This window comes from Rhinoderma darwinii, chromosome 3 (genome assembly GCF_050947455.1).
Source record: "Rhinoderma darwinii isolate aRhiDar2 chromosome 3, aRhiDar2.hap1, whole genome shotgun sequence".
In the NCBI taxonomy this organism is placed as follows: Eukaryota; Metazoa; Chordata; class Amphibia; order Anura; family Rhinodermatidae; genus Rhinoderma; species Rhinoderma darwinii.
In genome coordinates this window covers 74,795,618-74,822,861 of record NC_134689.1, presented here as the reverse complement: position 1 = coordinate 74,822,861, position 27,244 = coordinate 74,795,618, and the positions used below count along the sequence as shown (strand labels likewise).

General features: G+C 42.8%; 1 protein-coding gene across 1 annotated transcript in view; it reads left to right on the top strand.

Annotated features, from left to right (window-relative positions):
• The window catches only part of LCP2 (lymphocyte cytosolic protein 2), a 353,127-nt gene that overhangs the window by 25,123 nt on the left and 300,760 nt on the right, over nt 1–27,244 (top strand). The gene's annotated exons all lie outside the window — the stretch shown is intronic.

The following is a 27,244-nucleotide window of genomic DNA, read 5'->3' as shown; positions in this document are numbered from 1 at the left end:
TCTAGCTTTTCTGCTGCCTGAGGCGAAAATTGATAAGGTGCCACCACCCCATCCGCAAAATAAATCCTAAGTAAGTAAGAAATCCAAGTAGCCAACCTCTATTGGATCATTCACACTTGTAAATCGAAACAAAACAAATTAAAACTATATTAAAAAAAATACATTATGAACATTCATTTAAGCAAATATCCCTATGTTACACCAGCTATAAATACTAGTAAAATGAAAAGTTACCAGAGCAAAGTGTATCCAACTACTTTAAGCAAACTTCGGTTCATCAAAACTTTGTAATAATTTTTCACACACAGAAAGACATGCAACTATGATAAAGACACAAAAAGAAGAGAAATAGAAGTTGAGATTTTGATCTTAAAAAAATCATTAGACTATTCTGTGAAGTTTAATAATTATTGCAAGTAAATACAGCCTATAAGAACTAGTAAAATTAGTGACTTACCAGGGCAAAGGGTATTCAACTTCTTTAATGAAACTTCTGGTCATCAAATCTCTATAATCGTATTTAACACATATTACATGCAACTGTAATAAAGACACAAACATAGCGAATCTGTTGAGATTTTGATCTTGAATATAAAATAATTTTTATTTCATATTCATTACATTAAAAAAAATAATTACACATTGGGAATTATATCAAGTAAGTACAGAGAAGCATATACCCTTCCTATGGCTATTTTTTCATAAAAGAACTTACCAAGAAGAGTTCGTATTTATTCTCCCTCTGAGTGACAAATCTACAACAGGAACATAAAAACCTTGATAACTTGTAAACTTTTGAAATGCTCAACCCCTTGAGTACCCAGCTCATTTTGGCCTTGAGGACCAGACCCATTTTTTCAAATCTGACATGTGTCACTCTATGTGGTAATAACTCTGGAATACTTTTACCTATCCAATTGATTCTGAGATTGTTTTCTCGTGACATATTGTACTTTATGTTAGTGAAAAAATTGCTTATTTGTGAAAAACACGAAAATTTAGAGAAAATTTCAAGAAATTATGATTTTTCCAATTTTAAATGTATCTGCTTGTAAAACAGATAGTAATACCACACAAAATAGTTGCTAATTAACATTTCCCATATGTCTACTTTGTTTGCATCATTTTTTGAACATCCTTTTATTTTTCTAGGACGTTACAAGGCTTAGAACTTTAGCAGCAATTTCTCATATTTTTAAGAAAATTTCAAAAAGCTATTTTTTCAGGGACGAGTTCAGTTCTGAAGTGGTTTTGAGTGCCCTATATATTAGAAACCCCCATAAAACACCCCATTTTGAAAACTGCACCCCTCAAAGTATCCAAAACAGCATTCAGAAAGTGTTTCAACCCTTTAGGCGTTTTACAGGAATTGAAGGAAAGTAGAGCTGAAATTTTCAAATTTAATTTTTTTTTACAAATTTAATTTGTAATAAAAAAAATTCTGTACCACAGAAGGTTTTACCTGAGAAATGCAACTCAATATTTATTGCCCAGATTCTGCAGTTTTTAGAAATATCCCACATGTGGCCCTAGTGTGCTAATGGACTGAAACACAGGCCTCAGACGCAAAGGAGAACATCTTGGATTTTGGGGCCTCCTTTTTTCAGAATATATTTTAGGCACCATGTCAGGTTTGAAGAGGTCTTGTGGTGCCAAAACAGTGGAAACCCCCAAAAGTGACTCCCATTTTTTAAACTACACCCCTCAGGGAATTTATCTAGGGGTATAGTTAGCATTTTGACCCCACAGGTATTTTGCTATATTTATTGGAGTTAGTCTGTGAAAATGAAAATCTACTTATTTTGCAAGAAATAAAGGAGAGCAAGCACCCCAACATTTGTAAAGCAATTTCTCCCGATTACGGAAATACCCTATATGTGGTAATAAACTGCTGTTTGGACCCACAGCAGGGCTCAGAAGGGAAGGAGCGCCATTTGGATTTTGGAGCTCTGATTTTACTGGAATGGTTTTCGGTGCCGTGTCACGTTTGCAACGCCCTGGAGGGACCTAAACAGTGGAATCCCCCTAAAAGTGACCCCATTTTGGAAACTATACCCCTCAAGGAATTTTTCTAGTGGTATAGTTAGCATTTTGACCCCACAGGTTTTTTGCTGAATTTATTGGAATTAGTCTGTGAAGATGAAAAGAGACTTTTTTTTGGAAAATAAACAGAATTTTCTAATTTTTATAAGGAATAAAAGAGAAAAAGCACCTCAACATTTGTAAAGCAATTTCTCCTGATTACGGTAATACCCTATATGTGGTAATAAACTGCTGTTTGGATCCACGGCAGGGATCAGAAGGGACAGAGCACTATTTGGCTTTTGCAGCTCAGATTTTGCTGAATTGGTTTCTGGGGGCCATGTCGCATTTGCAGAGCCCCTGAAGTACCAGTACAGTAGAAATTCCCCAGGTGTGATCCCAATTTGGAGACTATACCCCTGAAAGAATTAAATTAGAGGTGTAGTGAGCATTTTGAGCCCTCGGGTGTTTTATAGATTTTATTAGAATTGGTCCGTGAAAATGAAAAAAATTTTTTTTTCCAATAACCTGTAGATTTAGCTCAGAATTTCTCATTTTCACAAGAAATACAAGTGAAAAGACACCCCAAAATGTGTTACACAATTTCACCTGAGTAGGGAAATACCCCATATGTGGTTGTAAACGGCTATTTGGACATATGGCAAGGGTCTAAACGGAAAATGTGCAATTTCATTTTTGGAGCGGAGATTTTACAAAATTTGTTTTTGACGCCTTGTTGCATTGCGCTGTGGTACCAGTACAGTGAAAACTCCAGAGAAGTGGCCCCATTTGGGAAACTACACCCCTCAAGGAATTCATCTAGAAGTGTAGTGAGCATTTTGACCCTCAAAGGTTCTGCAGAAATTAGTGCACAGTGGATGTTGCAGATTGAAAATTGCTATTTTCCACAGATATGCTATTTCAGTGCCCAATGTGTTGGACCCAGCTTGTACCACTGGAGACATACGTCCCATCAATTGTTAAGCGGTTCTCCAGAGTACGGTAATACCCAATATGTGGTCTTAAACTGCTGTTTAGGCACACTGCCAGGCCCAGAAGGACCGCCATTTGGCTTTTGGAGCGCAGATTTTTCTTGGTAGTAGTTTTGTTTCGTGTTTTACTGGTGTTTCAGTTTATAATGTGGGGGCATATGTAAGCTGGGCGGAGTGCATCAGGGTATATGTAAGCTGTGCGGAGTACCTCAGGTTATATGTAAGCTGTGCAGAGTACATCAGGGTATATGTAAGCTGTGCAGAGTACATCAGGGTATATGTAAGCTGGGCGGAGTACATCAGGGTATATGTAAGCTGGGCGGAGTTCATCAGGGTATATGTTAGCTGGGCGGAGTACATCAGGGTATATGTAAACTGGGCGGCGTTCATCAGGGTATATGTTAGCTGGGCGGAGTGTATCAGGGTATATGTAAATTGTGCGGAGTACATCAGGGTATATGTAAGCTAGACGGAGTACATCAGGGTATATGTAAGCTATGTGGAGTACATCAAGGTATAAGTAAGCTGGGCGGAGTGCAACAGGTCATAATAGGATGATGTAATAATGGGGAGAATTAATAATAAAATTAATTATTCATGGTTAGTGACGTACGCTTTGAACCAATCCAATGCACAGGCCGGTTTATTGGGTGCAGGAGTCACACTTCTAAAGGGTATCTGTGGTGTTGTACAAAACATCCGCACTCCAGCATTGCCTAATCTTTGACTTCTTCACTAGCCCCATATGTAGCACAGACCCCAAAATGTCATAGTTTCCGCTGCATTTACAGGGTCTACCTGTGGCGGCTGCAAATGATGACGTGGGGTTTTAGGTGAAGAACTGCTGCACATATAAATTAGTCTGCGCCGTCGCTTTGCATTATTGCGTTCCAAGAGTCATAACTTTTTATTTTTCCGTTGACGAGCTATGTGAGTGCTTGATTTTCATGGGACGAGCTGTCGTTTTTATTAGTATCATTTTTGTGGTACATGCGATAATTTGATCAGTTTTTATTCAATTTTTTCTGAGGTGAGGAGACCAAAAAACAGAAATTCTTTCACTATTTTTTTTATAATTTTTTACCGGCGTTCTCTGTGCAGTATAAACAACATGTTTACTTTATTCTGCGGTTCGATACGATTATGGCAATACCAAATTTATATAGTTTTTATATGTTTTACTACTTTTACAAAATAAAAACACTTTTTTCTAAATAAAATGTTTTAGTGTCACCATGTCCTGAGAGCCATAACTTTTGTATTTTTATGTCGACAGAGCTTTGTGAGGGCTTGTTTTTTGCATGCCACACTGTAGTTTTTATTGGTACCATGTTTGGCTACGCGCGACTTTTTGATCACTTTTTATTCCATTTTTTTGGAAACAACGTGACCAAAAAAGGAAATTCTGCCATTGTTTTTTATGGTATTTTTTTTACGGTGTTCACCGTGCGGGATAAATAATATGATATTTTTTTAGGTCAGGCCAATACGAACGCAGCGATACCTATTATGTCTAGTTTTTGTCTTTTTTTTTAAAAAATTTTCTAATTATAAAGGGCTTGATCAGGGAAACAAGGCGATTATTGTTTTTATTACGTAAAACTTGTATTTATTTATTTATCTAAAACTTTTTTTTTACTTTTTTTCACTTTTTATTTTACACATACTAGGGGACTGGAAGATCTGATCTTCTGATCCCCTGTACAATACACTGCACTACTTCTGTATGTACTTGTGTAGTGCAGTGTATTGAAACTGTCACTTTACAACTGACAGTTGAGCCTATTACGTCCTGCCTTGGGCAGGACCTAATAGGCTCCTGTACCTGGTAACCAGCCGTTGCTAGGCTTCCTGGTTGCCATTGCAACCATAAGAACCCCACGATTTTTCATGGGGGGGGCAATGGGGTGCAGAGGGAGCCCCCTCCTTCTGTATCAATCACTTAAATGCCGCTGTCGCTATTGACAGCGGCATTTAAGGGGTTAAACTACAGCGATCGGAGAGGATAGTGATCGCTGTAGTTGCAGTGGGATGTCGGCTGTATATTACAGCCGACACCCGATGAAGATGGAGCGCGCACAGCTCCTGTGCGCGCCTTCATCCTCTGGGCGTTACTATACGCCCATTTTTTTTTTTTACACCGCTTTCTCTGATCTCCTCACGGATCTCACAGAAATGAGGAGATCAGAGAAAGTGACAGGAGCTTTCTCCTGCAGACGACGCCACAGACGGCTGTGATTGGTCAGTCTTCAGAGACTGACCAATCACAGTAATCGCCGGCATTGGGGACTGCTAATTGGTCCCCAGGCCGGTAGCAGAGACGGTTAGCTGTCAATGACAGCTGCCGCCGCTGTTATATCACTATGTGATTTCACATAGTGACAGTTTATTCCTTCTCCGCAATAGTACGCAAAGGTACGCTGCAATGAGCGGCCTGCGACGTACTATTACGGAGAAGGTACGCAAGGGGTTAAAACTTAATTTGAAACTTCAACAGTATTTTAAATTAGAGTTAGGCTGGGTTCACACGTGGCGGAATTTCACTTAAATTCCTCTGCGGACACTCCGCAGCGTTAATCCGCAGCGGAGCCGTTTCTCCATTGACTTCCACTTTAATTTAGCAGTGTTCGTTTAGACGATGCGTAAAATTCCGCTGCGGAGCATAGGCTGCGGAGCGGAATTTGGTGTCCGCAGCATGCTCTGTCTGTTGCGGAGCAGTGGCGGACTCATGGCGGAATTTCTCCATTGACTTCAATGGAGATTCTAATTTCCGCAATGAATTCCGCAGCTGTCATGCACATGTTATGTGTGCTGCGGATGCGTCTTGCTTTTTTAACTTGACATTTCTTCATTCTGGCTGGACCTATGTATTTCTAGGTCTACAGCCAGACTGAGGAAGTCAATGGGGCTCCCGTAATGACGGGAGCGTTGCTAGGAGAAGTCTGTAAATAGTCACTGTCCAGGGTGCTGAAAGAGTTAAGCGATCGGCAGTAACTGTTTCTGCACCCGGGACAGTGACTACCGATCCCAATATACAGCAACCTGTAAAAAAATATACGTTCATACTTACCGAGAACTCCCTGCTTCTGTCTCCAGTCCGGCCTCCCAGGATGACGTTTCAGTCTAAGTGACGGCTGCAGCCAATCACAGGCCAAGCACAGGCTGCAGCGGTCACATGGACTGGCGCGTCATCCAGGGAGGTCGGGCTGGATGCCAAAAGAGGGACGCGTCACCGAGACAACGGCCGGTAAGTATGAAATTCGTTTACTTTCACTAGGGAAAGTGCTGTCCCTTCTCTCTATCCTGCACTGATAGAGAGAAGGGAAGCACTTTTACCGCAGTCCGCAGCAGCTAGTCCGCATCAATTTTCTGCGCATTTTGGGCAGATCCGCAGTCGTAATCCGCAACCCGGATTAGGTGCGGCATTGATGCGGACAGTTGCGGAGGAAATCCGCCACGTGTGGTCATGCCCTAACTCTTCTTGCTTTCTGAGATGCAAATGCACATAACGCATCATCAAGATCCAGTTCTTGGGCAAGTTCATTCTCAATTGATATTGTGGCAATTGTTGACCGCAGACATGATTTGATAAGCTTTAACTTGGAAAAGCTGCACTCATTACTTGCAACAGTTAGGCCATGTTCAGACGTGGCAGAATTGCTGTTGAATTCCGTTGTGGACAGTCCGCAGTGGAATTCTGCAGCAGACGTTTCTTACATTTGTTTCTGTACATTTTTAGGAAACTTTGTTCAGACGTTGCGGAAAATAACTGTGCGGAAATTAGGCTGCGGTGCAGAATTTTCCCTCCGCAGTATGCTCATTACATTGCGGAGATGAAGCGGATTTTTACTGCGTATTTCAGCCTTTGCAATGCAAAAACTGAAATCTGTGGGAAGTTCGCTGTGTTTTCTGCAATGTCTGAATTACCTGTCAAATATGCAAATGTTGGTGCGGATTCGTTGCGTAATTGCCGCGAATTTGCACTAACATTCGCAGCGAAAAAATTCCGCCACGTCTGAACATGGCCTTACTAGAAGTGTAAGGGTATGTGCACACACACTAATTACGTCCGTAATTGACGGACGTATTTCGGCCGCAAGTCCCGGACCGAACACAGTGCAGGGAGCCGGGCTCCTAGCATCATACTTATGTACGATGCTAGGAGTCCCTGCCTCGCTGCAGGACAACTGTCCCGTACTGTAATCATGTTCTCAGTACGGGACAGTTGTCCTGCAGCGAGGCAGGGACTTCTAGCATCGTACATAAGTATTATGCTAGGAGCCCGGCTCCCTGCACTGTGTTCGGTCCGGGACTTGCGGCCGAAATACGTCCGTCAATTACGGACGTAATTAGTGTGTGTGCACATACCCTAAGAAGTATGCAAAGTGCAATGCAGACATTTGGAAAGATGCTTGCGATTTTTGTTTTTCTGATATACTCTAACACACTCCTTGGTGTAGTACGGTCTGTTGGAATGTATCTAGATACTGACTTTAGCTCATGACTTAAGTCTGCTGTATCAATATCATGTTGATTGTCACGCATGGGTATTGTTTCCAGCTGGTCACAATGGACGCAAATTTCTTCCACTTTCAAATCTTTTATTTGAGGTATTTTTTACAGTACCCCAAAGACATTGCTATTTACCCGAATTTGCAAAAAACTTTCCTCTACTGACTGGATTGCACAATCTAAAATTTAATAGAACAACTGCACTTTGAAAATTTATTTTGGATCAGTAAACTGTTCATCCTCTGCCTCATAATCAAATAATCTTCTTCTGCGGCGTTTCCTTCCTTGTTGAACAGCTGTAAAATCTCCATCAACATCCAGTTTTTCTGCCAAGTTCTTTGCGGCCTTCAGAACATTCTCAAATTCTGCATCTGAACGATATTCTTGAAGGTACAAATTTGTTTTCTCCAATTGTTCTATGGCCCCAGAAATGTCAATTTCGATGCCTTAGAATCTCTTGCTTGTAGGATTTATTTAAAATAAAATGTCAAGCCGTAAGACCAAGCCACATAAAAATTTGAAGTCAGTTATATTTTTGTGTATGCCTCTAGCTTCTGCAATAGTCTTTGAATGAGCAGTTTGTGTCAAAGTAGGATCCTCCATAACTGCTGTCAGGGCATCATCTATTTTTGATATCTGGTTCCAGGCAGCCTTCACACCATCTATTTTGCTTTCCCAGCATGTAGTACTTAATGGCTTTAAGGTTAAATATTGCAGAGCAGCTACCAGATTTTGCTTTAGGATGCTCCAATGGTGACTGGATGCCGAAAAAAACATATAAAAGCTTTGAATAAAATTTAAGAATTCCTCAGCTTCCCCACCGGTAGATGCAGCATCACCGACTACCAGGTTTAATGAATGGGAGCTGCAAGCTACTAAAAAACATGAGGATTCAGTTCCCGCACACGAGCCTGGATACCACTGATTTTGCCTTTCATATATTTGAGCCGTTGTCATAGGCATCAAATTCACTTATCGCATCTACAAGCTTCAGAAAGTTTCCATTGTTCTTTTTTCAAATAATTTGTTTCATGTTCAGCGGAAATCTACTTTTTGCATAGTCAATATTTTAACAAGCACAATCAATCTTTTTCATGAGTAGCCAAATTTCAAGCCAAGTTCTTCCAATCACTTGTTCCAGTAGAACACATGGCAGCTACAATTATTCGAGGAGGGAAGATTTTGCAGCAAAAGTAATACACCGCATTAGAGATGAGCGAACCGGGACAACCGAACCCGGAAAAGTTTGGTTCGCAGCGAATCCGAACTTCACCGGGTTCGGCCGAACCCGTTTTGACCGAACCCGGCTACATTTTGGCGCGTGCCACATGTTACATCTAAAATGGAGGATTTCACAAGATCACCTGACATCAGGCTATCCCATAATGCCTTGCAAACGGCTCTCCCAGCCAATCGGGAGGCAGCATAGGGGCGGGCTCAAGCCTGCAATAAAAGTCTATGCACAGAGCTCAGCGGCCATTTTACAGACAGGAGCTGTAGGGATAGCATCTCTGTGCAGTAAGGAAAAGCTTTAGGAATCTAAAAGGCAGGAATCCAGCAATCGAAGGGGCTCATCCACTACTCACTACTCAGCCAGTGTGTGAATATGCTTTTATAAGGGGCTCATCCCCGTTGCATCCAACTTGCAATACAGGCAGGCTTTGTAGTACTACAACGCCCAGCATTCCCTGAGTCAGTGCACAGTGGCTGATAGAAATTCTCATTCATTGCCATTTGCCAAGCCAGTGTCAGTGTGTGAATACGCTTTTAGAAGGGGCTCATCCCCGGCCGTTAACATAACAAACAAATAACAATCCAGCTTGCAATACAGGCAGCCTTTGTAGTAGTAGTACTACAAGGCCCAGCATTCCCTGAGTGCACTGCGGCGTGGCTGATAGAAATTCTCATTCATTGCCATTTGCCAAGCCAGTGTCAGTGTGTGAAGACGCTTTTAGAAGGGGCTCATCCCCGGCCGTTAACATAACAAGCAAATAACAATACTACTTGCAATACAGGCAGCCTTTGTAGTAGTACTACAACGCCCAGCATTCCCTGAGTGCACCACGGCGTGGCTGATAGAAATTCTCATTCATTGCCATTTGCCAAGCCAATGTCAGTGTGTGAATACGCTTTTAGAAGGGGCTCATCCCCGGCCGTTAACATAACAAACAAATAACAATCCAACTTGCAATACAGGCAGCCTTTGTAGTAGTAGTACTACAAGGCCCAGCATTCCCTGAGTGCACTGCGGCGTGGCTGATAGAAATTCTCATTCATTGCCATTTGCCAAGCAAGTGTCAGTGTGTGAATACGCTTTTAGAAGGGGCTCATCCCCGGCCGTTAACATAACAAACAAATAACAATACAACTTGCAATACAGGCAGCCTTTGTAGTAGTACTACAACGCCCAACATTCCCTGAGTGCACAGTGGCTGATAGAAATTCTCATTCATTGCCATTTGGCAAGCCAGTGTCAGTGTGAATACGCTTTTAGAAGGGGCTCATCCCCGGCCGTTAACATAACAAACAAATAACAATCCAACTTGCAATACAGGCAGCCTTTGTAGTAGTAGTACTACAAGGCCCAGCATTCCCTGAGTGCACTGCGGCGTGGCTGATAGAAATTCTCATTCATTGCCATTTGCCAAGCCAGTGTCAGTGTGTGAATACGCTTTTAGAAGGGGCTCATCCCCGGCCGTTAACATAACAAACAAATAACAATACAACTTGCAATACAAGCAGCCTTTGTAGTAGTACTACAACGCCCAACATTCCCTGAGTGCACAGTGGCTGATAGAAATTCTCATTCATTGCCATTTGGCAAGCCAGTGTCAGTGTGAATACGCTTTTAGAAGGGGCTCATCCCCGGCCGTTAACATAACAAACAAATAACAATCCAACTTGCAATACAGGCAGCCTTTGTAGTAGTAGTACTACAAGGCCCAGCATTCCCTGAGTGCACTGCGGCGTGGCTGATAGAAATTCTCATTCATTGCCATTTGCCAAGCCAGTGTCAGTGTGTGAATACGCTTTTAGAAGGGGCTCATCCCCGGCCGTTAACATAACAAACAAATAACAATCCAACTTGCAATACAGGCAGCCTTTGTAGTAGTAGTGCTACAAGGCCCAGCATTCCCTGAGTGCACCGCGGCGTGGCTGATAGAAATTCTCATTCATTGCCATTTACCAAGCCAGTGTCAGTGTGAATACGCTTTTAGAAGGGGCTCATCCCCCAGGTTTTGGTTCAACTTGCTGCACTCCAGCAGTGAAATGTCTGGTAAAAAAAAGGTTGTGAAAGGACGGGGTAGAGAAAAAAACACCCATGCCGTCTCCTCTTCCAGTCCAAATGTTGGATCTGTTAGTGACAGCCCCAGTACCAGCATTTGTGGCACAAGACATGTGCCCAGTTCCACTAGTAGCAGCAGCCATGTGCCTGCTGGTAGTAGTATCAGTATCAGCAAGCCAGACTTGTCCATCTCCTCCGGTGGGCGGGTTACTTTAGACAATACGGCCATTGTGGACTGGTTGGCTGGCTCGCGGTCATCTCAGCAGGAAGACTTTGACGATCTGGCTTCAAGCCAGGTTTCGTTGGATTCCAGATCCTCTACAGTTCCTTGGCACAGTGACAGTAGTAATATAGGTATTTCTAGCGTCTCCATACCATCATCTATGTCTTCGCTCCCCCTTCCTAGTGGGAAGCCATCTTTCCTGAGAGTCCTAAGAGACATCTCCTCAGGTGCGAAGGAAGATACTGAACAACATAGTGATGATAATGATTTGTTTTCCGCGAGTCAGCCAACGGAGTGTGTTGCGGCGGTGGTGCAGGTGGAAGCGGTGTCCGAGATGCATAGCGGCGGTAGTGGGGGTGTTGGTGGTGGTAGCCGTGGTGGCAGACGCAGTAATGAGGGGGGGGCATGGAGCCCGCCATGATGTCACATCACATTCACAACACAGTGACAGAAGTGGCGGGGATGATGAGGAAGGCTATGATGATGATGTTGTTTTAGACAGGACGTGGGAACCAGGTGACGAGGTGATGACGGCGTCAGAGGAGGAGGGTAGTAGTGGCGGCACTGGCCGTGATAAACAGCCAAGCCGAGGTAGGGGCAGAAGTCAATCTGCAAAACGTTGCAGCGGTAGGGTCAGCTCAGGAGCCGGTGACGGCGACACTGATGCTGGTGTAGGCTCCCGAAAAAAGCCTGCCAGACAAGGGGCAAGCTCGGGTGGTGGTGGTGGTGGTGGACGAAGTGGTACTACCTCTTTACGGTACTCTGCCGTGTGGCAATTTTTATGTACCTTCCCGGAGGACGAAAACATGGCACAGTGCCGTATCTGCAAGCAGAAAGTAAGGCGTGGGCAGGGCAGCAATGTAGGAACTACCGCTCTACGTAAACACATGGAGCGGCATCACAAGGCCATGTGGAACAATCGACATGCCCCACCATCATCATGTACATCTAATGAAGACCCCTCTGCAGCTGCTGCTGCTGCTCCGAGTCCCTGTCATCTAAGTAGTAGCCAGGCCTTATCCACCATGTCGTTGTCATCATCATCACTGTCATCTAGTGCTCCTCCTACGTCCCGTCAGTTATCCATTACGGAATCGTTGTCCAATAAACAACAATATATACCCAGTCATCCACTTGTCGTGCGGCTTAATTCACACCTGGCTAAGTTGTTGGTGGTGCAGTCGCTGCCGTACCACCTGGTCGACTCCGCCGGCTTCAAGCAATTGATGGCGTGCGCTCAGCCTAGGTGGCGAATACCTAGCCGACATTACTTCTCCAAAACAGCTGTCCTTGCCTTGCACAAGCATGTGGAGGAAAAGGTGTGCCAGTCCTTGCAATTATCCGTGTGCAGCAGGGTACATGCCACCGTCGACACGTGGAGCAGCAACTATGGGCAGGGACAGTACATGTCTTTCACGGCCCACTGGGTCAATATTTTGCAGTCCGATGCACCACCGCAGCAATGCCAGGCATTACCACCTCCACGCTTGTATCTTTCTGGTTCAACACCGGACACCAGGCGCCTACCATTCTCCTCCTCCTCCTCCTCCTTGCCTTCCTTCTTGGAGGTCTTCCCGCCCACGACAGGACACAGCGTATCTTCCACTCCTCCTCCCTCCTCTTTTCATAGGTGCAAGGTGAAGCGCCACAACGCTGTCTTACACCTGCTGAGCCTGGGTGAGAAAAGCCATACAGGGCAGGAGCTGCTGCTGTGCATCAAGGAGGAAATCGCACGCTGGATGTCTCCTCTGAAACTCACACTGGGCAATGTTGTCTCTGATAACGGCAAGAACGTTGTGGCTGCACTGCGTCTAGGTCACCTGACACACACTCCTTGCATGGCACATGTGATCAATCTGGTCATAACATGCTTCTTAAAGTCATATGTTGGTTTGAAGGGTGTGCTGGCCATGTCCAGGAGGGTTTGCGTTCGCTTTAGACGTTCGTATGCATTTAAGCACGCCTTCCTGGACTTGCAGCGTCAAAACAATCTCCCAGAACACAGCCTGATTTGCGACGTTCCAACACGCTGGAATTCCACCCTGCACATGTTGGACCGTCTGTACGAACAGCGGAAAGCCGTGAATGATTTCCTGATGCCGCAGATGGGCAGCGTTTGGAGCCAGTGTAATTTCGAGCTCAGGCACTGCCAGCTGGTTAGAGACGCATGTCGCGTTTTCAGGCCCTTTGAAGAGGCCACACGATTTGTGAGCCGTGACGCTAGCGGAATGAACGATGTTATGCCGCTGATATTCATTATGGAGCAAACGCTCACAGCGATGATTCAGCAAAGGATGGAGGAAGGATCACATCTGGCTATGGATGTTGAGGAGGAGGATGAGGATGAGGAAACAGGACCTGAAGAGGAGCTGGATTTGGAGATGGAATCACAGGAAGGGATAGGGGACGAAGCAGCCGCACAACATGACAGTGATGGTGGTGATGACGAGTCTAACGACGACCTTGATTATGGACAACCATGGCAGTATGGGGCGGAGATGGAACCAACCGGGCCCTCTGAAACGCTGGCCAGGATGGCGAGCTGTATGCTTCGTTACTTGCGCGCTGACTGTCGTATTGTTAGCATGAAGCAAAGAGATGAGTACTGGATAACCACACTTTTAGACCCTCGGTATAAAGCCAGAATGGGGGAGTTTTTTTGCGCCTTCCGAGAGGGAGGCAAAATTGGCTTATTATCGAGAGAAGCTATGCAGCCAGCTTGTCACAGCTTTCAAACGGCAAACACCTGCTGCAAGCAAGTCTGACCGGGGGGCCACTCTCCGCTCCCCACTGTCTCATCGTTCCACCGCCTCTGGCAGAGCTACCTCTGCAATAGGCGGCAGCCGCGGCAGCAGCAGCATCAGCAGCCAATTCAGTTTGGAAAATATGATAACAACATTTTTACATCCAATACCCCGACCTGACACACATCGTAGACACCAAAGGGATGTTCACCATCACCAGGTGCAGCACCTAAACAACCAGGTTCACTCGTACCTGGACTGTGCCCTTTCTCCGTCAGAAATGCTGATCCCAGACCCCATGGACTTCTGGGTCAGCAGATTGGATCATTGGCAAGAACTGGCCCAGTTTGCCATGGGTGTACTGTCTTGTCCACCCTCCAGTGTAGCGTCAGAGAGGGTAGTCAGTGCGGCAGGGGGCTTAGTCACCCCTAAGCGAACAAGATTGTCCGCCAACAGCTTGGAAAATCTCACGTTTCTGAAAATGAATCAAGCGTGGATCAGTGAGGATTTTAAAACCCCTGTGCCTGATGCCACTGATTAGATCTGACATTGCTGCTGCTGCTGCCGCTGCCGCCTGCTACTACGGGATTCTGTCCTGTCCACTCTTTTTTTTAATGTGCTGCTGCTGCTACTACTACTACCACCCTTGCTGTCTGTGTTGGCTACCTCTACTACCACCAATACACCTCCACTGCCGCCCATCTGCTACAAGCAGGCCTGAGGCCTGCCCCACCACAGGGCTTTGTCCTGTGACTGTCGTCCAGTCTCTTTTTTTAATGTGCTACTACTACCACCCTTGCTGTCTGTGTTGGCTACCTCTACTACCACCAATAAACCTCCACTGCCGCCCGTCTGCTACAAGCAGGCCTGAGGCCTGCCCCACCAGAGGGCTTTGTCCTGTGACTGTCGTCCAGTCTCTTTTTTGAATGTGCTGCTACTACTACTACCACCCTTGCTGTCTGTGTTGGCTACCTCTACTACCACCAATACACCTCCAATGCCGTCTGCTACAAGCAGGCCTGCCCCACCACAGGGCTTTGTCCTGTGACTGTCCAGTCTCTTTTTTTTTTTATGTGCTGCTACTACTACTACCACACTTGCTGTCTGTGTTGGCTACCTCTACTACCACCAATACACCTCCACTGCCGCCCGTCTGCTACTAGCAGGCCTGAGGCCTGCCCCAACACAGGGCTTTGTCCTGTGACTGTCGTCCAGTCTCTTTTTTTAATGTGCTGCTACTACCAGTCTACCACCCTTGCTGTCTGTGTTGGCTACCTCTACTACCACCAATACACCTCCACTGCCGTCTGCTACAAGCAGGCCTGCCCCACCACAGGGCTTTGTCCTGTGACTGTCGTCCAACCTCTTTTTTTATGTGCTGCTACTACCAGTCTACCACCCTTGCTGTCTGTGTTGGCTACCTCTACTACCACCAATACACCTCCACTGCCGTCTGCTACAAGCAGGCCTGCCCCACCACAGGGCTTTGTCCTGTGACTGTTGTCCAGTCTCTTTTTTTAATGTGCTGCTACTACCAGTCTACCACCCTTGCTGTCTGTGTTGGCTACCTCTACTACCATCAATACACCTCCACTGCCGTCTGCTACAAGCAGGCCTGCCCCACCACAGGGCTTTGTCCTGTGACTGTCGTCCAGTCTCTTTTTTTAATGTGCTGCTACTACTACTACCACCCTTGCTGTCTGTGTTGGCTACCTCTACTACCACCAATACACCTCCACTGCCGTCTGCTACAAGCAGGCCTGGAGGGCTTGTGAAAAGCCATTGCTTGTTGCTTTTACATCCATGTATGGAAGAACCCCGGCAGGCATCTTCCAATAAAAAGGGTCAATTTTTGGAGGGCTTGTCAAAAGCCATTACTTGTTGCTTTTACATCCATGTATGGAAGAACCCCGGCAGGCATCTGCCAATAAAAAGGGTCAATTTTTGGAGGGCTTGTCAAAAGCCATTGCTTGTTGCTTTTACATCCATGTATGGAAGAACCCCGGCAGGCATCTGCCAATAAAAAGGATCAATTTTTGGAGGGCTTGTGAAAAGCCATTGCTTGTTGCTTTTACATCCATGTTTGGAAGAACCCCGGCAGGCATCTGCCACCATAAAGGGTAAATTTTTTGAGGGCTTGTCAAAAGCCATTGCTTCTTCTTTTACCACCTTATATGTATGAACCCTGGCAGACATCAGCCGCCTAAAATGGTTAATTTTTGTACCTTTTTTAACAATGCATTAAGCATACAACATGCACAAGTGCAGTGGTTTCTGTTAGTTATCACTGTGTCCCATCCGTTCTCCTATAGCCATACATGTTGGCGTAACTTTGACACTAACTTTGCCTTAAAGACAGCTCAAAAGTACTTGGATACACTCATGGGTGACCTAAGAGTGTTATACAGGGCTTCTAGGGCTTTTAAACAGTGTTATACACGATTTTTAGGGGCTTTCTTGTATTACAGGTTCGGTCAGAACTAGTTCAGTCCGAATCGAACTTTTTCATGAAATTCGGCGAACATGCCGAACCGAACTTTTCATAAGTTTGCTCATCTCTACACCGCATCTTTGCTGAATGAAAACATGAGCCCTCGCCTTTCTGTTATCTTCTTTTTGGGTAGTTCACAATAGTAATGCTTGCGATCAAAGCTTCTTTTACTTGCATCCTTAGGATATCCAAAACACTTCTATTGCTGTGAACCATGCAATACAAGGAAATCCCTAAGCTTTGTGTTCATATCCATCCAAAGACCTGAATCTCGTAATAGTAATGGGTCAAAATCCAAGCCGGCTTCAGGCTGTGCCTCTAGCTCCATCTCAGTTGCACTACTCCTAGGTTTTAGTTCATCGTGTTCTTGAACCATTATAACATCCATTTGTAAAGTTGATGCAGTAGATGACATCTCCGTAAATACGTCTTCTGAACTTTGTTCTCCAGGAACATGTGAAGCTTCAGAAGATAGTAGAGATGGGAGTAGAGAACCAGAATATTCACCTGGTGCAAGGCTACTTGGAGAAGCACTTATGCTAGGATCAACACTGCCAGAAATAGTGACATTTTCACTGTGCTCAGAAGAAGGTTCACATTGTGGTTCTGCTGACAAAAACTTCAACATAAATCCCTTTTGTTTAGCAAGAACAGCAATTTTGGCTTCTTTTCTCTTTTTGTATGATTCTCCGGAGAGGAGCTTTCTTACGTCAGACATATTTTTCGATGTCTGTGAAAATAGGCAAATTATGTTATAATTTCTTCTTAATTAAGTATTTAGGAAACTCAATACATATGGCAATTTTTGAACTTATCTACACGGCTGACAAGTAGAAAAAACAGTCTCCACACATGCTCTTATCTATACATGGGAAGTATTCTTGAACATAATATGGCAGCCCACACCATCAAAATGCAAACCCAAAAATGAAACAAAAGTGTCATTGTTCAAACTTGCTTTCGAGACCCCTTAATGGCTCTTTACAGTCAGAATAATAAAGCAAGCTGCACTTTCATTCTAGTGGAAAAAAACACATCAGTGACAATAATAGGACCTGTCCATGTTTGTTGGATCTGTAATGCAACCAATCTGTAATATTTGTAAACAGAACCTACACAGACCAGACTGGGAATGAATGTAATTATTAAGCCAGTAATATAATCTGAAAACTATTCAATGCATGGTAAGGCCTTAAATGGGTTGTCTGAAAATTAAATTTTATACGCTCTCTACAGAATTGGAGATAACATGTTTATCGGTGGGGGTCCGACTGGGACCCCCACTGATCACGAGAACAGGGATTCCTTGTACCCATGAGTTAATGGAGCCGCAGGTCACCACGCGCCCTGCCGCTCCAGTCACTCATGGGTTCAAGGGACCCCGTTCTAAAGATCAGTGGGGGTCGCAGCGGTCGGAACCCCACAGATCACCATGTTATCTCCTATACTGTAGACTGGGGATAACCGCTTTAACTGCGAGGTGCAAGTGTATATTTAGAATAAAAAGCAGTATCCTCCTTATACCCCTGGTGGCGGTGGGTACCGGGGTAATAATGGGAGGTTAGTGCTAGCCTTTTTACTGAGCCCTGGCTTAGTAATGGATGCCGTTAATCAGACAGCGGCCATTACCAAGGCAGTAATAAAATATAAAAAAAACACAGTGACAAAAGATTTTTTTTTTACTGAAATAAAAACTCCCCAACGCAAACATCTATGACCATTTTATTAAAAAAAACAAAAACGTACATCCGTAAATCATCGAATTAGTCCACTGAATCTTCAACGTAGTCCAAACGGTCCAGCGAAACCTGCAAAACAAAAATGAGCAATATGAAAAATAAAAAAAACTTATACTCACCTTATGTGGCACAAAAGGCCTAGAGATGTGGCTGAAATATTAATAAAATGTATAATTCCGGCGCATTTGGGAGGCCCTGTGCACCAGAAAACGCTAATCCAGGGACTCATAATAAAAATTATAACACCTTCTAAAAAACTTTTAACATGTCACACTGACATGTAGAATCAGTGTGAGAAAAAAAATATATATATATGTGAATATATATATATATATATATATATATATATATATATATATATATATACATATATATATATATATACATATATATATATATATATATATATATATATATATATATAAAACGGACGTAAAAAAGCACTACTTCATCCAGACGGTAGAAATTGGTTAGGTATTAATAAAGGTAACGTTAAGGTAACGCGTTTCAGCGCCGGACTGGCGACTTCATCAGACCTAATACATAAAAAAACACAAACAGTATGGTTCATAAACATTAAAAAACCGACAAAATGCCCCCAGAGTGACAGTTGAAACATCCAATCAGAGGTGAACAGAAGTAAAATAAAGAAAACAATGAAATTATATTCTCAAAACTTTAAAAACAAAAAGCATGGTATACAATGTAACCATTTATTTATATATATGTTAAGTGTCGATTGTTTATTTAATTAATCAAAAGATAAAAATGAAGGGTATAAGTATGTGTGTTCAGCGGAGGGACAGAAGGAGAGAGGCTATATTTGGTCAAAATTAACATAAATGCGGGAGCTGACGGATGAGAGTGGGATGCTTATAACTTGGGGTATAGTGCCAAGGAAGCCGAGGCAAAAAATTGGGGGAGTTAGAAGTGCACTAAATCCCTGATACATCTATGTAATAACACTAGATGCAAGTGAGAGTAAACGCAGGGACGAGCAATTTACAGTCATTGGCAGCAGTCTGACAGGAGGCGGCCAATCAGTGCTCAGCATTTTGTATGATGAAAGAATATATATTACTAAATAAATCATTAGGTGGATGTATTGTTAATGAAAAGATATAGGGACATTATTAGTACAGGGGAGCTGCTGACATATATAGTGCTGATGGGATGAAGCAATTAATTAATTAATGGAACAGATAAATATAGTTATTAAGAGAATGTATTATCAATAAAGGGATACAGATGTATAAATCATCAATGGAGATAAATAATATAACTAGAGGGGAAGTAGTTAAATGAATATATTATCATCAGGGGGTACATCAATCAATGAATATAGGATCAAGTAATAAATAAGAAAAATGCATGTATAGAACAGAGGTAAGGTATGGAGAGATCTAATCTCAATGAATGATGCATAAAAGGTTGTTGGTAAATAATGCATAACAGGATGTCTAATACACATATAACATCTTTCACATAAAAAATACAATATATATATATATATATAAAGCATATTGACATAAACGCATGAGTGTGCACACATGTGAAAAAAGAGGAGGATATAATTAGTATATACATATAACAAGGGTAGAAAGTACAAAATACATGGCTAAGAACTGATGACATTAACCCCTTAATACCGAAGGTGTTTTAAACCTTAGTGACCAGAGAAATTTTCGCAGTTTTGCTATTCACAGATGTAACGCAGTATAACTCTGTATGTGTTTTATGTATCGATGTGAATTTAGCCGTTTTCTTGGGACATGTAGTGCTTCCTTTTTGTGGTATATATGTATAGGTAACATTTTTGTTACTTTTTTTATAGCCGTGGAAAGACAGAAAAATAAGAAAAATTTAGATTTTTCATCATTTCATATGTAACAGTTTGAAAATAAAAGTAATTGTATCATACAAATGTATTGAAATATATTTTTTTATTTATCCTGATCATAAGGACACCTGAAATAAAGTATAAAACACAAGTGCCCCTTTTTTTCAATTGTGCTTTAAAATGTCTTAATTTCGTTTTTTACACCACGGTATTAATGTATGAGTAATGGACTTGAAATCCAATAAATAATGGTAAAAAAAACATTGGGTTCTACAAACTAGACACTCTAAAGTCTACTTCTAGTGGTTCAATTTCTGTTTTAACCCTTCACACTTTATACAGAATTTGTCCAAACTTGGGCCAAAAAAAAGTCAATTGCAATTTTTTTTACAAAAGTGTACATTTTCTTAGGCCATTTCGAAACACCATATAACATACTGGTAAAAGTGACACCTTTCCACATTCTGCTATTTCTCCCGTGTACGGCGATACCAAATATGTGTGTCTAATCTATTATATGGACCCGTTATAGGGCATATAATAGAAGGAGTCCATTTTGGCTTTTGGATGCCTGTCACACCAGAATAAATTTTAGTGCACCATGCTGCATTTGCCATAGTACTGGAGTGGCAGACTGTCAGAATTTACCAAAAATGACAATGATACAAAAAGATACACACCCCAAATTATATTTCTAACAGTTCAATTTCTGTTTTAACCCTTCACACTTTTTACAGAATTTGTCCAAACTTGGGCCCAAAAAATGTAAATTGCAATTTTTCTACAAAAGTGGCACTTTTCTTAAGCCATTTCGAAACACCATATGACATACTGGTAAAAGTGACACCTTGCCACATTCTGCTATTTCTCCCGTGTACGGCGATAGCAAATATGTGTGTCTAATCAATTATATGGACCCGTTATAGGGCATATCATAGGAGAAGTCCATTTTGGCTTTTGGAGGACTTTTCTCGCCAGAGCTGATTTTAGGGAACCACGCTATATTTGCCGTGGTACTGCAGGTCATTTTGACAAGTATAAATGTCCTGCTAATATTCATCTAGGGGTATAGTGAGTATTTTTAATAGGTGGAAAGAAATAAATAAATAGGTTTTTCCAGAAAATACAATATTGCTACATTTTTATAGTGAAACATTATCCAATAAGTAACCCTCCCTTTTGGTTCTCCCTACAAAAACGATGTGAAAGTAAATGAGTTAATAATGTGGGCCTGTATGATAAATTTCAAAGCATGGATAGTTACAGAGACCATTTTTGCTGCACACTCTGCATCGCTTTTGGGGGTATCGTTTTTTTTCAGTAGCCGGCACAGGGTATACAAAGTGACATTCCACAAGCCGTCGGACATCTGCCTCATGGCTGTGTCTGGGGTCAGGGGACTCAAATAAAAGGTGTTCAATTATGTTCTCCAGAAATTTAAAAAAAACATTTTGCCCATTTGATTTTTTGTACAGCACAAAGCCGTTGAATGCTGCCATCTGGATTAGGTGAATGGCCACCTTTTTATACCAGGCGCGGGATTTTCTTTGCACCAGGTATGGCTGTAAAGCCTGGTCAGACGAATCCACTGCCCCCATGAATTTATTATAGTCTGTGATGCAGACCGGCTTCTCTTTATCAGAGGTGGCACCACGATCCCTCACTGTCACTTTTGTGTCTGTGTGAACAGTGCTTAGCATTAACACATCCTTGCGGTCATTCAATTTTATTGCAAGAAGGTTTCCACTGCAAAGACCACTTGATTCCCCCCTTCTCAGGCGTTTTCTCACCAGCTCCTGTGGCAAGCCCCTTCTGTTTTTGCGGATTGTTCCGCAAGCCCCTGTGTCAGCGGCATGCAGGTGCTTGTACAAGGGGACGCTGGTATAGAAGTTATCAGTGTATAACTGATAACCCTTATTCAGCAGAGGCTGCATCAAGTCCCAGACTATTTTGCCACTGCATCTTAGCTCACTGAGACATCCTGGGTGGTTAATATCACGGTCTTTGCCTTCATAGATTTTAAAGGCAGATGTGTGGCCTGTACCGCTCTCACAGAGCTTGTAGATTTTAACCCCATATTTTGCTCTCTTTGAGGGGATGCACTGGCGGAATGAGAGCCTGCCTTTGTAACTCATCAGCGATTCATCCACCGCTAGGTTTTTTTCGGGGTTGTAGACCTGCATAAATTACTTCTCCAAAACTTTTATCACAGGCCTTATTTTATACAGGTGGTCACGGCCTGGATCACTACGGGGGGGGGGGGGCTGGTTATTGTCGTTAAAATGAAGGAAGCGCATTAGCACTTCATATCTGCTTCTGGTCGTAACGGCTGGAAAACAGGTGTGGCATGTGTAGGGCTTGTTGCCCAATATGACCGGATTGAGGGCTTTTTCACTAACCCCATGTTGAGGATGAGCCCCAAAATGTTTTTATGTTCGCCAGTATTTGTGGGGTGCCACTGCTTTGCATAGGAGGACGTTGGCTTTTCAGCAAAGAATTGGCGAATACAGATTGGTTTGGTTAACAACCAGCTCCAATAGTTCATCTGTAATGAATATTTTTTAACAACCCAGGGCTGTAAAATTTTCCACATTAATATTAATCCCTGGTGTGGCAATAAATTCTGGGATGTTAGGAGTAAATGACTCTGTGGGTAACCACTCCATATATTTTGGGGGAATAGAGTGGGCCGTGTTTTGTGGTACTTCTGCGACATGCCCTGTGCGTGTTGACTCTGCAGTGACACTTGCATTTGCAGAAAGCGTATCACTGCCGTCGCTATCCCTTGGAGAATACATTTCTACCTCGGACGCGGTTTCCTTATCGCTTTCATCAGAGTCAGAAATTAACATGGCATATGCCTCTTCCACCGTGAACCTTCTATGGGCCATTGTAATTCCACACACGTACGACAAAGACTGTAACCAGATGCACACGCAGACAAATTTATTATTTTTTCTTAACTTTTTTTTTTTCACAGACAAAAATACACGCAAGTCACAAAAGCACGCTCCACAAAAAACTGATGTCGAACAAACACGTAGAATATAAAACTTTTTTTTTTACATAAAAAAAATACACAGACGTCACACATGTACGCTACACAAAAACCCTAGGCTAACCCTATACTAAACCTAGGCTAACCCTAGACTAACTCTAGAATAGAATTTATAATAACTCTGGACTAACCCTAAGGATAACCCTAGCCTAGGTATACAGTTGAAGTTAATATAAAGTTCATATATTAGATTTTTTTGTAATTTTGTGTTTTTGGTGTCACTTTAAAATTCTCTCTCCGTCTCTTCTCATACAAAGTAACTAGTGTGAGGCGAGAGAGGGACAGGTCGGAGAAACACTTTGTTTTTCATTTTGTGATCACTGTGAATGGTTCTCGCAGTGATCACATGAACGGAGACCACTGTTATTGGTCTCCGATCATCACTCTGAAGCAAAAGGCTGTTGCTAACAGCCTTGACTTCAGAGGCAGATTATGTGATGCCCGTGAAAACTGCTCCGATGCGGTCCCCTCCCTCCCAAACCACTCAGATGTGACACTTGCTATTGAGCGTCGCATCTGAAGGGTTAAATATGACCGGAGACCACTGCTAGTGGTCTCCGATCGTTGCCCTGAAGCCCGAGGCTGTTAATAACAGCCCGGTTTTCAGGAGATCCCCACACGATGGCAGAAAAGTTCTTCTGAAGTGCCGACGTGAAAAGCTGACACTTCAGAAGAACTACCCTAAGCGACCGACGTAAAAACACTATACGCCGGTCGTTAAGGGGTTAATAAATACATAAATATATCATATATCATAGGGGATCTTAAAATGATGTTTTAATGTATTCATTGAGACCATGCGGTTGTAAACAGGATAGTTTGTAGATCCAATAGTTCTCACGTTGCCTGAGTTTGGCAAATCTATTAGGGGTAGGGTTAGCAATTTGTTCGATAGGCGTAATACGAAAGCATTTAAAATTATTATTATGTGATAATGATTTTAAATGCATTCGTATTATCTTAGCCATGTATTTTGTACTTTCTACCCTTGTTATATGTATATACTATTTATATCCTTCTCTTTTTTCACATGTGTGCACACTCATGCGTTTATGTCAATATGCTTTCTATATATATATATATATATATATATATATATATATATATATATATTGTATTTTTTATGTGAAAGATGTTATATGTGTATTAGACATCCTGTTATGCATTATTTACAAACAACCTTTCATGCATCATTCATTGAGATTACATCTCTCCATGCCTTACCTCTGTTCTATACATGCATTTTTCTTATTTTTTACTTTATCCTATATTCATTGATTGATGTACCCCCTGATGATAATATTGATGATAATATGTTCATTTAACTACTTCCCTTCTAGTTATATTATTTATCTTCATTGATGATTTATACATCTGTATCCCTTTATTGATAATACATTCTCTTAATAACTATATTTATCTGTTCCATTAATTAATTAATTGCTTCATCCCATCAGCACTATATATGTCAGCAGCTCCCCTGTACTAATAATGTCCCTATATCTTTTCATTAACAATACATCCACCTAATGATTTATTTATTTAGTAATATATATGTTTTCATCATACAAAATCTTTTTATCCATGTCCTTGTGCTAATGGCATCTATGCATATCCATAAACCTCAACCCTATGAGTCCTCCTCTCCCCATGGTTCTTGTCACAGATCCCCCCTCTACTCCCCCTTCTCTATCTTGTTTTTTGTGTGTGTTTGTTTCTTTGCTAGCCAGCGATTCTCACTAGCCATTCCGTTTCCATGACTACTGGGGGCTCGTCTGATCTTCTCTCCTCTGATTGGCTGTTTCCTTAGCCTACTAGGTGTTCCCCTGTACTTCCTGGTGACTGGAGGCTGATCTAATGCTGAGCACTGATTGGCCGCCTCCTTTCACACTGCTGCCAATGACTGTAAATTGCCAATGGAGGTCCGAGCCCTGAGACTCCCACTGATCGCTAAAACTAAGCGGCAGATGTGCTCTGGTGAGTACTGTGCCAATTCATTTCTAATCGGCATTACTCGGAGTGGTTTATGGCCACAATCTAAAGTCTATGAGTTCGTACACCACTTGCTCTGCTTTCGAGGAAAGCCGATAAGAAATAAAGTGGCACAGCGCTCATCCGAGCACTTCTGCTGCCTCATTTTAGCGGTCAGAGGGGTCTCAGTGCCTGGAAACCCCCCAAAGTAACATGTCAGAAGTTGAAGCACTCAGACACCTTCCCCCTTGCAGTATAATGACTACTAAGGACGCTAATGGGGGAAATTATACTGCAAGGGGGGTCTGAGCACCTGACTCTGATAGCTCTGTGTGGGGAGTTATCCCCCCATAGTGCTCTCAACAGTAAGTCAGATGCTCTGACCCCCTCCCTTGCAGTATAACTACTGAAGGCTCTATGGTAGGGATTATACTGCAGGGGGGTGGCCTGAGCACCTGACTTACTGCTGAGTGCTCTATGGGGAAGGACTATACTGTGCTCAGCCTCCTGCCCCCACTAATTTAAAAGTGATCGGCTGATGCTGGGGGGATTATAATGCAATAATTCCCCCATAGAGCCCTCAGTAGTTAATATACTGCAAAGCGGAGGGTGCCTGAGCATCTAACTGACTGCTGAGGGCTCTATGGGTGGGAAATTAGCCCCCACATAGAGCCCTCTGCAGTCAGTCAGATGTTCAGACCCCCTTGCAGTATAGTAACTACTGAGGGCTCTATGGGGTGATTATTCACCACACAGAGCCCTCTGCTGTCAGAAAAAAACTCAGACCACCACCGCCTAGCGTCGGCCCATCAGTTTTAAATTATTGGGGGCAGGAGGCTCTGCTACTCTAGTCTTTTATAAGGGCCATGGCTGTAGCTCAGCCTCACCTTATAAATCACTGGTCGCTCTGCTCATCTTGCTGACCTGCTCCTCTTTGGCGGCACATGCTGTGTGCAGTGTCAGGGAGGAGGAGTGTTGTAGTAGACGTGTGCCTATCGTGCCAGACGTCTGCTAGGTAAAATAACTCATGCTGTAAGGCCCCTCCACTGCCCCGTAGCCTGACCCAGCCGATCCTTTCCATGGCTCCTTGCTGAGATGCAGACAGAGACTGGGCATAAACTGATGCCCGCTTTTTAGCTAGGTGTCACAACCATAGGCGGCATGCTCACCTCACCTCATGGCAGGTGTGGCCCTGAGCAGAAGACAACTCCCTTTGGAGCCTGTCACTGGTCACTAGGGTTTGTGTTGATTTACAAATAACTAATAAATTCACAATAACAAATAAAACAAAATCAGACCTTATTGATAATATGTCCTGTGCAATGGGGCCCCTATAATGACTGTGTTCAGTTAATGGATCCATTATGTCATGGCTTCCATCATAAGCAAAAGTATGATGCTTGTGTGGACAGAACCTTAAAGAGGCTCTGTCACCACATTATAAGTGCCCTATCTCCTATATAAGGAGATTGGCGCTATAATGTAGGTGACAGCAGTGCTTTTTATTTAGAAAAACGATCTATTTTTACCACTTTATGAGCAATTTTTAGCTTTATGCTAATGAGTTTCTTAATGCCCAAGTCGGCGGGTTTTACTTTAGACCAAGTGGGCGTTGTACAGAGGAGTGTATGACGCTGACCAATCAATGACCAATCAGCGTCATGCACTTCTCTCCTTTCATTTACACTGCAGATAGTGATATAGTTATATCATTATGTGCAGCCACATACACAAACACTAACATTACTGCAGTGTCCTGATAATGAATATACATTACCTCCAGCCAGGACGTGATGTGTATTCAGAATCCTGACATGTCTGTAGCGTCTCTGTGAGATTCCAGCAATGCAAGCGTAATCTCGCGAGATTACGATGTAACCTGTCATTTCAAACGAGATTACGTTTGCCTTGCTGGAATCTCACAGAAAAGATTCAGACGTGTCAGGTTTCTGAATACACATGACATCCAGGCTGGTAGTGATGTATATTCATTGTCAGGACACTGCAGTAATGTTAGTGTTTGTGTATGTGGCTGCACATAACGATATAACTATATCGCTAGTGCAGTGTAAATGAATGGAGTGAAGTGCATGATGCTGATTGGTCAGCGTCATACACTCCTCTGTACAACGCCCACTTGGTCTAAAGTAAAACACGCCCACTTGGGCATTAAGAAACTCATTAGCATAAAGCTAAAAATCGCTCATAAAGTGGTAAAAATAGATAGTTTTTCTAAATAAAAAGCATTACTGTCACCTACGTTACAGCGCCAATCTCCTTATATAGGAGATAGTGCACTTATAATGTGGTGACAGAGCCTCTTTAAATAAAAGAATAAATACATGCAGTAAAATGTAAACCCTAAA